Source organism: Vombatus ursinus, unplaced genomic scaffold (assembly GCF_900497805.2).
Source record: "Vombatus ursinus unplaced genomic scaffold, bare-nosed wombat genome assembly UNPS02014807.1, whole genome shotgun sequence".
Classification (NCBI taxonomy): domain Eukaryota; kingdom Metazoa; phylum Chordata; class Mammalia; order Diprotodontia; family Vombatidae; genus Vombatus; species Vombatus ursinus.
In genome coordinates, this window is record NW_020954585.1 from 58,976,742 (window position 1) to 58,991,071 (window position 14,330).

A 14,330-nucleotide genomic window follows, 5' to 3' on the forward strand; every position below is an offset into this window, starting at 1 on the left:
ATCCATCCTGTTATGGAAATAGTCACTTGACTGTAAGAAACTTTAAAAATTTTGAAGGAATGATAGGAACTAACTCAAGAAGTTGTTTTTAGGTATAAAAAATACTGGATGTTCAACCAATAAAATAACCTTGAAACCTCAAGTACTATCATCATGGCTTGGTAGGAAGCATTAACATATATTTAAAATTCCTATTTATCAATATAGAAACTTTACAGGTTACTCAAAAATTGAGCTATAACTCAACAAATTTAATCAGTAAGCTCAGGCTTATAGCCTTGTAGACCACAACTCCTACTACCAAAAAGAATGCAGATTTTTTTTGAAAAATGACAGATCCTTTTATGCAAGGGAAAAATGGCTTTAATGAATGTCTTTAATGAATTGCATTACTTGAGGCAGGAGTGGTATACTTTGAAGACTACCCTCCTTTGGATGTGTTAGCAGTTCTGCATACAAATCACTGCTCATCCTCAGATGAGACCACATTTCCACGCTCTTCACTCTGGCCTCAGATTCATGTAAGTAGTGTTCCATGTTATAGACCTATTGTACTTTCCAAGATTTACAAAGCTGATTTAGGTCTTCGGTAAAGTCCCTGCCCTTTATTGCAGTGATTTCTTTCTTCTATTATTAAAGAAAATGACAGTCTACATTTGTTACTCCTTCCTTGCTTCTAGGGACATTCGCCCACTGTATGTGTAACATTTACAGTATCTTTTGCGATGCTCAATTGCTTTATCCATTTCGGTCCTGGGAACCAGCCAGTTTGCTTCCAATTTATATGAACCCAGAGCATGTGATCTTATGCCCCTGGTCTAAAGAAATCAGTCAGTGGCTTGGAAAATTTAATTCGCTTTATTTCCCTTTTGTGTTGGAACTGTGTGCTTGTGGGAAGCTCAGAGGTGCTGACTAGGAGTCAAGGAGATCCAAGCATCTTGGGTTATTTTCCCCAAGATGTCTTTTTCTTTCCCCTTTATTGATTGTTGCTGTGACCCATTAAAAGGGGAGGTAGAGAGTAAACATATGGCTGTGAAGGTGTATTTGTTTTATTGTTCAGGTAGTCTGAAGCACAAGTGGATAGCCAACAGCAAACTTGAGGTCAATAGTTTCTAAAAATCTTAACTCAGAAGCACAGTAAAGTTGTTTGGAGAGTAGGAGAGGGAGTCCTAAAAAGAAAGACAGAAGTGTGATGTGCTAGAAAGAAAGCTGAATCTGCTTGTGATCTGGTTTCAAATCTGCCTCATTTGTGTGACAATGACAAGTCACCTGGGGCCTCAGTTTCTTCATCTGTAAAATGAACATGATACTGGGGCTACCTGCCTCCCAGAAATGTCATGAGGAAAGTGCTTTATGAATCTTTTCAAAGGAGCATTGTATAAATACGAGTTAAAGAAACACTGAGTCAAGGGACATGAGTTCAAATCCTGTCTCTGACACATAGTACCTGTGTGAACTTAGTTGATAAATTGGACCAACTTTAAATCTATAATTCAATAAGGAAGCAGAGAGACCCTCTGGCTTCCCAGTACTAAAAAAGAGTCCAGTATTCTCCTCTCCCTCCTTAGCCATCTCTCTGTCCTGACTCTTTTCCTACTAAGTACATACACTAACATATCCCCAGGACCAACATTCTGAAGATGGAACCCCAAAATAGGGGGTTATTAGGGCAATTCAAGGAAAATGGATGCACAAACATACCAATTAGAGATTCCTCTGAGTTAACAAGCACCTGGTGAAATTCAAATACCCTTGCATGGGCTAAATCACCTTAGTGTAAATTACTTTGATCAGATTACTCTCTTCTTACTCACTGAAGGGATGTGAGTAAATGGTAAAATGTGGCCCAATGAAACTGGCCCTCCTACAACGTTGTGGGAGAATTTGCCTTTATACATTGTCACCTTCCTGTCAGCATCCTCTCTCCCTTTCAGTCTGTCCCTCATGCTGTTCTTTCACCACCCAGGAACACCTAGAGCAGTGGTTCTTAACATTTTGGGAGTGAAAGACCCTTTGGGCAGTATGGTGAAATCTATGGATTCCTTCTCAGAAGAATGTTTTTAAAATAGAGGAAAATTTTTAGTCTCAGGTAAATGAAAATGAAGCTGCATTTTTTTCCCATACAGACCCTATGACATCTATCTATGAACCTCGGGGGGATGGGGAGGAAGAGGGTGATCTGTGGACTCCAGATTAAGAAACACTGACCTAGAGCAACCTTCATCTGAGCCCGATCCTATGCTCCTGGCCTTTCGTTCCCTGTTCTCCATCAAAACTTACTCATCCTATGTCTCATTCCTTTAGAATCTTGCTCTGTCAACTCAACAAACATTTAGTGTCCCCCTCTGTGAGAAGTGGTATGGTGTAGTGGGTAGAGAGCCAGCCTTGAAGTCAGGACCCTCTGGGTTCAAGCTCCGTCTCTGACAGATACTGACTGTATGACCCTGGGTGTGTCACTTAAAAATATGGACTTCCCAGGCACCTCTCTGATACGATAAATGCCAGAATAATTGATGATCTGCATTGGTACAAGAAGTTTCCTTACTGCCTACACAGATGGAATCATAGATCCAGACCAAGGAAACAGAATGTGCCAGACAATGGACCGGGACTTAGAAAAACAAAGACAAAAAGTACACAGCCCCTGCCCTTGAGGAACTTACATTTTCATTCTTCTGGAAATAAACAACATATTATGTACAGAGATAAGTACACATATATATTACATTGTAAGCTCCCTGAGGTCAGGGATTTTTTTTAAACCTTTCTTTTAACCCACAACTTAGCATAGTACCTGACACATAGTAGGCACTTAATCAATGACTATTGACTATACATACACACTCAGATATATACATACACTTATGTATGTATATATGCATATTATATGTATATATGTGTATATAGTAATTCATCTTAGTGTGAATTACTTTAATCAGATTATTTATATATACCTATATATATGCTTACATATTTATACTCTCATTTATATGCATATATGTAAGATGACTATTAACTAAATATATATGTATATATACACACATATGTGCATATGTGTGTGTGTATTTGTGTGTGTGTGTGTGTGTGTGAACAGTCATTTTTTGGAAAATGTTGGGGAAAATATTTCCTGACCTATATACAGAGGTTCCCAAACTCATTTGGCCTACCACCCCCTTTAAAAAAAATTACTCAGCACTCCTCTGAAAATCTACTTTCTTTAACCCTTTAACAGTTTTTTTGAAATTTGTATCATTTCAAAAAAATATTTTTTTTCCTTAAATGATGCATGTTAAATTAAATAATTTATTGTAAATTTATTAATTTTTTCCTGCATTGAAATTTTGATGATGCAATATTGTGTCATGTAACTATATAGTATTGAATTGTAAGCAAGTCATTACACACATGCTTGCCTGCCAACACTTGCTTGTTAAGACCTGTCAGCAGACTTGACCACTGACGGGTTATAATTTGCATTTTGTGTGTTTATTTGGAAAATAATGTAATCACTACGACTTTAACTGTTACATAACACATGAAACATGGAGGAACAATTTTTCAAAACTTTCTTATCTTTTCTTCTTTCCTTATGCTCCCACCATCCCCTTAGTTTTATTAAACACCACCTAATTGCACCCAAGGCTACAATCACCACCACTACCCCATTATTCCAGCACCCCCTAGGGAGTGTTATCACTCACTTTAGGAACCTATGTCTGTATAGCTCCCTAGATCAGTGAAATCAGGGGCCTGATCAGGTCTAAAAAGAGAAGAATTGGGGATGACTCTAAAGTTTCAAACTCAGAAGGGTAGTGGTACCCTGGACAGAAATAAAGTATTTGGGAAGATGTGGGTTTCAGGGGGAAGATAATAAGTTCTGTTTAGATATGATGAATTTAAGATGCCTATGGGTCACTTGATGTGCAGCGCACCTTTGGGGCTACTTCCCAACTCCTACTCTTTGGTTTACAGTTAGTTGCCCAGGAAAATCACTCCCTCTGTGGCTGACTATTCCTCCTATTGTACCTCATGATCCCCCACCATTGTTTCCCATTTAGCAATCATCCAGTAGACTTAATTAGCACCTAGCAGAGGCATTTACTCAGAACAGCAGTTATAAAATACTTCACCCACAATGTTAGAGCTCGCTCCCCCACAAACACCCACAGCATTCACAGGAAGAGCAGTCTCAAACTCAGAGCACAATGGTATTGAGGTGCACGTATAGGATTCACATGGAGCAAAGACAACTCACAACTACTGGTGCTGCAGGGCCTGGAAGTTCTTTCTCTCTTTGTAGCATCCTCCTTCTGGGTACCCTGAGTCTGCTCTTCTCAACTTATCTTTGCATTGCCAAGGGTCATACTCCTTTAAGCCATCACCTTCTTCTAGAGGCTAGCTCTCTTTAGCTGTCTGTGTCTGGCATGCGTGCCTCTATTCCATGCCATGTACAATGTCTCCTATTGGTCTAATAGCTTCCCTACAAAGCCATGTGGCATGCATGGAGAGGGGAGGGGAAATAAATCCCCTCCTTTCCCATCTCCCTGCAGGGGTCGCTTCCACAGGCAGCTCTTATAATCTCTCCTACTTTCAGATTTTGGACAGGGTGTATGCTAGGTGTCTGCTCTGAGCTCTTTGGTCTTATCTATTTAAAGTCTCCTTCTTGACTTAATCAGAAAGGTGTTCAGATTTAATAAAGGAATTACAACTTAGACGCAACTTTTACAGTTAGTTTAACACCTCATTAACACCTTATGATTACATTCTGGTCCCTCTATATAACTAGATCAACTAAGTTGTGGGGTGCATGCATACGTGTGTGTCCATGGATCTGTGCCTGTGTGTGTCTGTGTCTGTGTGTCTGTGTGTGTGCATGTGTATAGTGAGGAGAGTCACCTACACCCTCCCTTACAAGTAGGCAAATCCAGCAGGGAACCAAAGATATAAGGCTGGAACTCAGGAGAAAGATGAGGGTTGGATATACAGATGTAGTAGTCAGCTGAATAAAGCTGAACCATGGAAGCTGATGAGATCACTATGTAATCATGGCTCATAATGACTTAATATCTTAATCCTACTTCCCCAACCTCCAGAGTATATATTTGTTTTCCAATAGGGGCATTCAACACCATAAAAATTACATATAACAAGTGCTTAATAAATAATTGTTGAATGAACGGTTCAAAGGAGTGAGAAATTTGAGTACTGCATGTATGTATATAAAAATATAATGAAAAAAATAAATAGGATGCAGAGACATTTTTATTTTGGCTTTGGAATCCAAATTTTGTATATACCGTAGTCAGGGACGAAAATTTGATTTCTGGTCTTAATAAAGTGTTATCTGGTGCAATAGAAGCCACTGAGCAAGCTGCCCTTTGTCCCAGCATTTGTGAAGCCAGATTGAAATTTACATATGAAGTATTGAAGACTCACAAAGGAGGGGAGTCCTAGGTCCACATTAATAATAGATGAGACACTGAATACGCTGCACAGAAACCCCAGGCTGCATAAAACTGCTTCCTCCCTCCCTCCCATACAGCAGCCACAACCAGAGTATTGGTGAGCAAAGGGAAAATAGAAACAATCCTCTGAGAAAAGAAGAAATGTGCGGGGGAAGAAACAGAACTGAAAAATATTGTCAGGAAAGATTCTAGCCAAGTGCAGTTTGCACATAAAAAGGATACTGATGGGAATCTCCATCACCCATCCTACTGGCAAGGAACTTTCCATGGGAGGAAGCCCTTAGATTTAGAGTTATAAGGAACCTTAGAGGTCATCTAATCCAACCCTCTCATTTTACAAATGAGAAAAACCAAGAGAGAGGCTAAGTGCACTCAAGTTCATACAGGTAATGATGTTGTTGAGTCTTTTTTTTTTTTTTCCAGTCACATTGAATTCTTCATGAGCCCATTTGGAGTTTTCTTGGCAAAGATACTGGAGTGGTTTGCCATTTCCTTCTCAGGCTCATTTTACAGATGAGGAAACTGAGATAAACAGGGTGAAGTGACTTGCCCAGGGTTCACACAGCCAGATTTGAACTCAGGAAGATAAGACTTCCTGATTCCAGGCCTGGTTACCTAGCTGCCCTTGCAGGTAGTAATGAGCAGAGCTAAAATTTGAACTCGCACTCTCTGGCTCCAAAACTGTCATTATTTCCGCTTCATTATATTGTCTCCCATTCTGGAATAGAAGGATTGACCATCAGGAAAACTATGAGGTAGGTAGTTTGTGTTGTGAGTAGCTACAACTCATACTTATTTGGTTGTTTATGGTTTTGAGAGTACTTTCACATACATTATGGTAGATGATCTTTACAATAAGACTGTGAGATAGGCAAAATAGGTATTACTGTCGTCATTTTATAGAAGAAACTCTTTTAGCTCAGAAAGGTTAAGTAATTTATAGTCAAGGTCACATACCTGAGATATAATGAATCTGGGCTTGGAATCAAGATCATTGGACTTAGGAACCAAAACTCTTCTCATCACACACTCTCTCACTGCTCTTCACCACCTCCTAGGACACCAATGCCTCACTGCCCCCTTGCTATAATAAAGCACCCCTTTGCTCTCACTTCGTCCTGGATAGAATTTCATTAACCTAACCTCTTCAACCCACAAAGCCCATTCTGAGAATAGGTAATAACTGTTCTGAATAATATCTCCTCAGGATCCAGCACTCTGCCCCGTAGTTGTGAGGGCTAATAGATTTTTCAAGGGTAGGCTGGTAAATGTTTAACAACCAGCTCTATTGAAAAATTGAATGCACAACACATCTTTAACTGTAATTGTCATTACTGACATTTTCTCCATCACTTTCTTGACTCTAGACAATCAATAAAACAATAAATCAAACCCTGATTTGTATTACTTGGCAATTTCTGAGGTGTAAATGATCGCACTGAAAATTTAACAATCAGCTCTCTGGAGCCTGTATAAGCTGGCTTTAATCTGAAAATAAACTTCCTTTCCAGTTCCACTATAAACCACCTCATTTTCACCTTTATCACCTCTCCTCTGAATTCTTATCACAACCTATCATATCTCTCTGCCTCCAGTGTCTCTCTTCTATAATTCATCCTTCACACAAAAACTGAAGTAATCTTTTTTCCCCCCTGAGACTGGGTCTCCCCATCTCTCCCAGGCTGGAAATACAAGGGTCACTCATAAGCCAATCCTGCCACTAATCATCCCAGGAGTTTTGACCTGCTCTGTTTCTAACCTGGGCCTACTTGCCACTTTCCTAAGCAACTGGTGGCCTACAGTTCCAGGAGCCCACCACATTGATGCCATGCTTAGTGTAAACACTTGGTCAGCACAGCCCCATGCAGTTCAAAACTCCCAAACTCGAGAGAGCCATGATTCAGCTTCCCTAGCCAGCCTTAAAGAACATACAGGCATGGGCTACCATAGGGGCCAAGGTAATCCCTCAAAGGCACAGCTCTAAACTTTGCACCTTCCCAGCTCAAAAATGTTCAGTGACTGTCCACTGCCAGCCAAAAAAAAAAAAGTAAAGACTTCTTATCCTGGCACTTACAGCTCTAAATTGCAGAATCTAGCTGCAGCATACTCTTCTATCCTTGCTTTTGCACAGCTCCACATTCCAAGTTCCCTGTATAAACTATACAATTCACCATTCTATCTTCTATTGCTCTCTTCCATTTCTGTTACTTTGCTAACACTAGTCCCTAGGACTGAAATAGACCCCCACCATCATCAATTCAATCTGTTGAGATCCTTCTCTCTTTTCAAGGGCCCACTTGGGGCTACATTTAGTCCATAAAGCTTTCCGTGATGAGCCCAACGGCAAGCAAGCTACCCTTTTCATCTTCTCATAGCACTCTCCTTTGTAATTAGAACATTCTGCCTCATGTGATAGTTGTGGGTGTACAATTTTTAACCTCTCCTACTAGATTTTAAGTTCCTTAAAAGAATGAATTGTGTGATTTTATATCACTTTTGTATCCCTAGCTGTTCAACAGAGCATCTTAGAGTAGGTACCGAATAAATGTTTGTTGGAATTTAAACTAATTCTTGCTAGTACATTAGCTACTAGCTAATATATCTCTGCTTCCCCAGAGAAGAAACATAAAAACGTGCTTCCTTCTCTTCCTTTCAGAAATTGGGATTATGAATGTGGAGTATTATACACACTGTTGAACTTGGTTGATGTCAGAGAAATGAAGTGGGTCACACAAACACACACCCACACACACAAATACGCAAAAGCACATACATGAGAAATTTTTTAAAAAAAAAGTTTTCTGTTGGCAGCTATAAAAATACAGAAGATAAAACAAGGTCCCAGAGTACAATGAAAAAGAACACTGGCATATTCTCAGCTCTGACACTAATTTATTACATAAGTAAGCAGCTTGCTGTGCCTTTCCTCATCTCTAAAAGGATGGAATTGGACAAGAAAGCTCCAAAACTCTATATCCAAACCAAATTTAGAAATGTCCAGTGGAACAGGTAAATTCAGCTGGGATTCTCATACATGTAAAGATAACAGGGTTGAAAGAAAATAAATAAAGAGTTCTACTTTTCTTGGATGAGGAAGGATTAGGGGCTAGGGATTGGGACCAAACCAGTGATTTATTAGTACAAGAAATTCTCTAGTGAGGAAAAGTCCCCCCATCAATACCTTCTCTGGAACTTATAGTCTTAGTGGGACAAGAAGTGCTTAGGAAAAGGGTACTTTTCTTGTGCATGGTCACTGAGAGAGAGCTGCAAGGTCATACCAAGGGCAAATTTCAAAGAGCAAAAGGCCCAGGGTATTCCTTGTCTGGATGCCAAAGGATAGCATGGACAATTATGTGAGCATGTGTTTTACACAACAGAAGAGTTTGTAGCCACAGGTTTCACAGTTTGGGTTGTCTCTGTGCAGATTGACATAAATCCTCTATGTATCAGTCAGAAGATGAATGGTTCAATGGGATGTTTCCCTGATCACAGCAACAATAATTTATTCATGCATCCGTGCCAGTCACACCTCCATTTGCATTATAGAGGCCCTATATAAAAGTTTGGATTTTCCCTCCCTCCACTTTAGTACCAGCTTCCCCACTTGATCTTGGCTTCTTTGTTCCATACTTTGCCACCTCATTACTTTTACTCTCTGTTGCGCCCACTACCCACTGGACAAGAGGATGGTGTGGAACAGAGCATAAATAAAGATAATCACAGAATTAGAAAGGATCTGAGAAGTCATTCTATCCCAGAACAGAAGCCAGGAGAAAGAAAATGATTTGCCCAAGATTGCCCAAGTGAGACCTAGGAGTAAGATGATAGGATCATAGATGAAAAGTTAAAAGGGACATTAAGAGCTCATCTAGCCCAACTCTCTCATCTGACAGATAAGGAAACTGAGGCCAAGAGACAGAACTTGGACTCAGGAAGATAAGAATTCAAATCCTGCCTCAGAATTTTACCAGTTGTTTACAGTGTCTGGCACATAATAAGCACTTAATAAGTGCCAGTTGATTGACTGGTCCTGGGCAAGTCACTTTGATCTCAGCTTCAGTTTCCTCATCTGTAAAATGGGGATGATAAGAGCAAGATCACACAGAGAGTAAGTAGCAGAGCCAGGATTCACTCAGATGATATGACTCCAATGTTATCATATACTAGAACCCAGGCTTCCTGGGTTCTAACATAGCCCTCTTCTTCCTCTGCTATGTTCCTTCTCCAACTGGTTGTTGCTGTCTTCAGTTGTGCCCTACTCTTCACGATCCCATTTGGGATTTTCTTAGCAAAGATACTGGAATGGTTTGCCATTTCCTTCTCCAGTTCTTTTTGCAGATGAGGAAACTGAGGCAAACAGGGTTAAGTGACTTGCCCAAGATCACACAGCTAGTAAGTGTCTGAGGCCATATTTGAACTCAGGAAAATGAGTCTTCCTAACTCCAGGCCAGTGCTCTATGCACTGTGCCATCTTCAACTGATTAGAGACCAATAAATATTTATTGGCTAGATGGCTAGATGACAGATAATAGATTATGAGACTTTGGCTATGGCTCAAGCAGGCTGTGAAAAATAAGAACAAATGTCAAGGGATACTGGGAAGGAAGCAATGTTGGCTGTAAGGTAGAAGCTAAGAGGCAAAGGATGAAGTTAAAGAGCAAAGAATAGCCCTAAAAGGCAAGACTCATTCTCATAGGTCCACTAGGAAAAGTAGAGGAGGGAGGAGAAAAGTATGGGCAGTCATACCATTTCTGCTTTCTTAAAGGTCATTCATTCAGCAACCTATCTGGCTGATACTCTCCCCTAGATATCACAAAACACCACAGTTTTCACAGTACAGAGAAAATGTGTCATGAGAAATCAGTAGTTAGATTGCTCAGATAGTCATCACACCGTTTTTACTCCTTCTCAAACTGGCTATTTTCAATGGTATAGACATGTACCTAAGTCTCCTTTAAAGACAATGAATGAAATTATTTAACAGCAATTTGATTCCAGGGTCTCAATAGCCAGTTTTCTTTCTATCTTCCAACTTATGGCTTTTATTAGTAGCATAGGAGACAAACCTTCAGAGTATGGCACCTTGGAAGTAGGTTGGATTTAAAGTCAAAGGAGCTGGTTCGAAACCCAGCTCTGCCACTTACTAGCTGTATGACCTTGGACAAGTCTGAGCCTCAGTTTTCTCTCTTGTAAAATGAGGGATTTGGATTCAAGAGTTTCTAAGGTTCCTTCCAGCTCTAAATCTATATTCCTATGACTTGTAAGAACAACAACAGTAAAATAATAAGTACAGTACTTTTAACTTTCTTTTCCCCAAAACATTTTTTATCCATTTTCTCCTTTGATCCCTGTGACATATATGAGACAGAAATTATCCTCCCTACTTGACAGATAAGGAAGTCAGAAGTGGAGGGCTATTTGAAAGCAGATAGGCTAACCCCCTTTAGAAGGTCTGTGGAAAGTACTTATAGAGATTTGATAAGGGAGGTGGGAGAGAGAAAGGAAATTGTCTTCCAAGTATAGTTCATACATCCTTTGCATCAAAAAGAGTCAATCTGCTGTGACAGGAAATGATTTTTTTTTTCTTCCCTAAGAACCTGTCTTTGAAGGGGGTTTTCTTCAAAGGACAAACAGAAAAGTCTGGGACCCAGTCTTCTGCTTTACAAGGACATAAATTCTCCTTGCTAGTTTTCTCTTCCTCCTCCCCCCTGAGTTGCAGAGTATTCTTGGCCATTTATTATTCATCATTATTACGATGGCACATCCAGCCGACTAATTCAACATCTTGCAGTGACATCAATTTTTTTTTCCTTCAATGCACGGCATGTTGGAATTTCTTTTGACAAACCCAAATGCTCTGGCAGTCTCCATACCAACATTATATTTCCCTAAACATGCATTATCTGTTTTAAACTTTAATGGAGACCACAGAAGAGATCCTTTCAGAAATAATCAAAGTCTCAATATATCACCGATCATTTAGCACTTTGCAGGATAAATGAGGATGTAAATGAAACTGTCTGCTCTTTCTGCATCATAAGGGGAAATACAAGAAGTCTGATTTGAAGACTCTAGTGATCGTCCTCTGGTACAGCCAGGAAGAAAAACTTCCTTCTACTCTGGCCCTAGTTTCTCAGAGATGGCCTGACTCACAGCTGCCCTGAGGGAACCCTTCAGTGACCACGGAAGCTGCAGTTCCCAGCAGCCCTTTCAAAATACTGACCTTTTTTAAAGCACATAAAAAGGCTGACTCCCAGGGGCAAGTCAAGGAAGGCCCATAGCAAAATGGAAAAGTAGATAAAAATTTCCTTTGGGAACCCGATCACCTGGTTGTGCCCTCTCCTCATTCCCCTCACTTGCCCTATTGCCAGAATTCAGATCCCTCCACTGTCCCCTTGGTGCCCAGGGTTCCCCTTTTCTGCAATGGGGCTCAATGCCCCATACTCTGTACCTTTGTCTCCCTCTTTCTTTTCACTTCCTCCACTCCCACCATCAAAACTTACCTGATCCATGTCTTCCTCTTCAGGACTCTGCTCTCTCTCAACTAATCTGATGAATTGATTTGTGTCCATTGGTAAACATTTATTAAACACTTACTACATGCCTATGCTGGAGATATAAAGAAAGACAACATGGTCCCTGACTTCCAGGAATATACATTCTAGCGGGGAGACAACAAATAAATATACATAAACATATACATATGCACATATATACACGATAGATAGACGGAAAATTGATCAAATTATGTAAAGTTTGTAACAAATGATAAGGATAGGGGTTGGATCTTTGATTTCATTAGTATATGGAACTCCAGACTAAGGAAATTCCTTCTTTCAATGGAGGGGAACCACAACTTGTCTAGCACAATGATGGTTAAATTCAATTCAACTCAATTCAATAAACATTTATTAAGCACCTACCATGTGCCAGGCAGGGCTACTAGATGGCTCAGTGGATAGAGCACTGGACCTGGAATCAGGAAAAATCTGTCCTTGGACACCTACTAGCTTCGTGACCCTGAGCAAGTCATTTAACCTCTTTTTGCCTTAATCCACTGGAGAAGAAATGGCAAATCACTCCAGCTTCTTTGCCAAGAAAACCACATGAATAGTATGATCCATGGGGTCAGGAAGAGTCGGACATGACTTATCAACTGAACAACAACACATGCAATGTATTGTGCTAAGTGCTAGGTTAAGTGACTTGACTAGGGTCACACAGCTACAACGTGTTAGAAATAGCATATGAAGATTTGTAGTCACTCTAGAACCTAGAGCCCATAGATGTTAAGTTGAAAGAGACCTTAGAGGTCATTGAGTCCAACACCATTCACTTTGCAGATGAAGAAACTAAGGCCCAGAGAGATTAAATTATCTGTCCAGAGTCATACAGCTAATATGTCTAAGACAGGATTCAAACTTAAGTCTTCCAGATTCCAGCTCCAGCCATCTAGCCATTACACTGCACTGTCTATCTCTCCAACAGGGTCTTGATCCTTTGAAAATTTTTATGAAGTCAGAGATCAGACGGAAGTGCAAAAGAATTGGCCTAATAAAAGGAGGTCCCTAGTCTCTCCCACTAGAGAAAGATTTCTTAACTTGGGGATTGTGAATTTTTTATTTATTTTTATAACTATTTCAATATAATTGGTTTCCTTAGTATTCCTAGGTATTTTATTTTGTGCACTTATGAACATTCTTTGGAAAGGGGACCTATAGGCTTCACTTGACTTCCAAAAGGGCTCCTAAAAAAATTAAGAATCCCTGCTCTAGAGCTAAAATTCTGGAAGGATTGTGTCTTCTGGGGTCCTCCTCTATAGTGGTCAAGACTCTACCCAAACACAGAGAAAGGTTTGCCTGAGCAGAGGGTTTTGGTCTTGCTTGAGAGCAGGGCCTGGTACTGCCAGAGACCAGAAAAAAATAGTAACAACAATGAGAAGGAAGCCTTCCTGCTGCCCTGGACCCTAAGAATCACATGGAGCTGCAGGGGAAGCCACAAGGAAATCATTAATACAGGCAACATAAGCTGGAGAATCAGAGGAAAGAGTCTGACTATGGTAAAAAGATCTTGTTCAAAATGGTGGTATATGATTGTGATAGAATATTATTGTGCTATAAGAAATAACAAGCAGAATGGTTTCAGGAAAACCTGGAAAGACTTACATGAATGAATGCAAAGTGAAGTGAGCAGAACCAGGAGAACATAATACACAGTAACAGCAATATTGTATGATGAAGAATTGTGAATGACTTAGCTATTCTCAGCAATACAATGATCCAAGATAATCCCAAAGGACTCATGATGAAGTATGCTGTCTGCCTCCAAAGAGAGAACTAATGGTGTCTGAAAATAGTCTGAAGCATACTATTCACATTCTTTTCTCTTTCTTTCTTTCTTTCTTTCTTTCTTTCCTTCTTTCTTTTTTCTTCCTTCCTTCCATTGTCTTCCTTTTGAGTCTTCCTGTACAAAATGACTAATATGGAAATGTTTTACATGATTACACATGTATAACTTAAATTGAATTGTTTACTGTCTCAGGGAAGGGGGAAGGGAGGGAGGAAGCAATAGAATTTGGAACTCAAAAAAATTTTTTAATGTTTAAAAATTGTTTTAACATGTAATTGGGAAAAAACAAAATATTTTTAAAAGAAAAAAAAGGTCTTGTTCACAGGGCTGGAGTTCAAATCCAGATTGTGCTATATATTACCTGGTGACCTTGGGTAAGTCATTCAATCTCTTTAAACCACAGTTTCTTCATTTATAAAATGGGGGGCTACATGGCCTCTAAGACTCCTTTCACATTTAGCTATATGATTTTATTTGGGAGTGTGAGTGAATATTTATATCAAGATATTTATATTT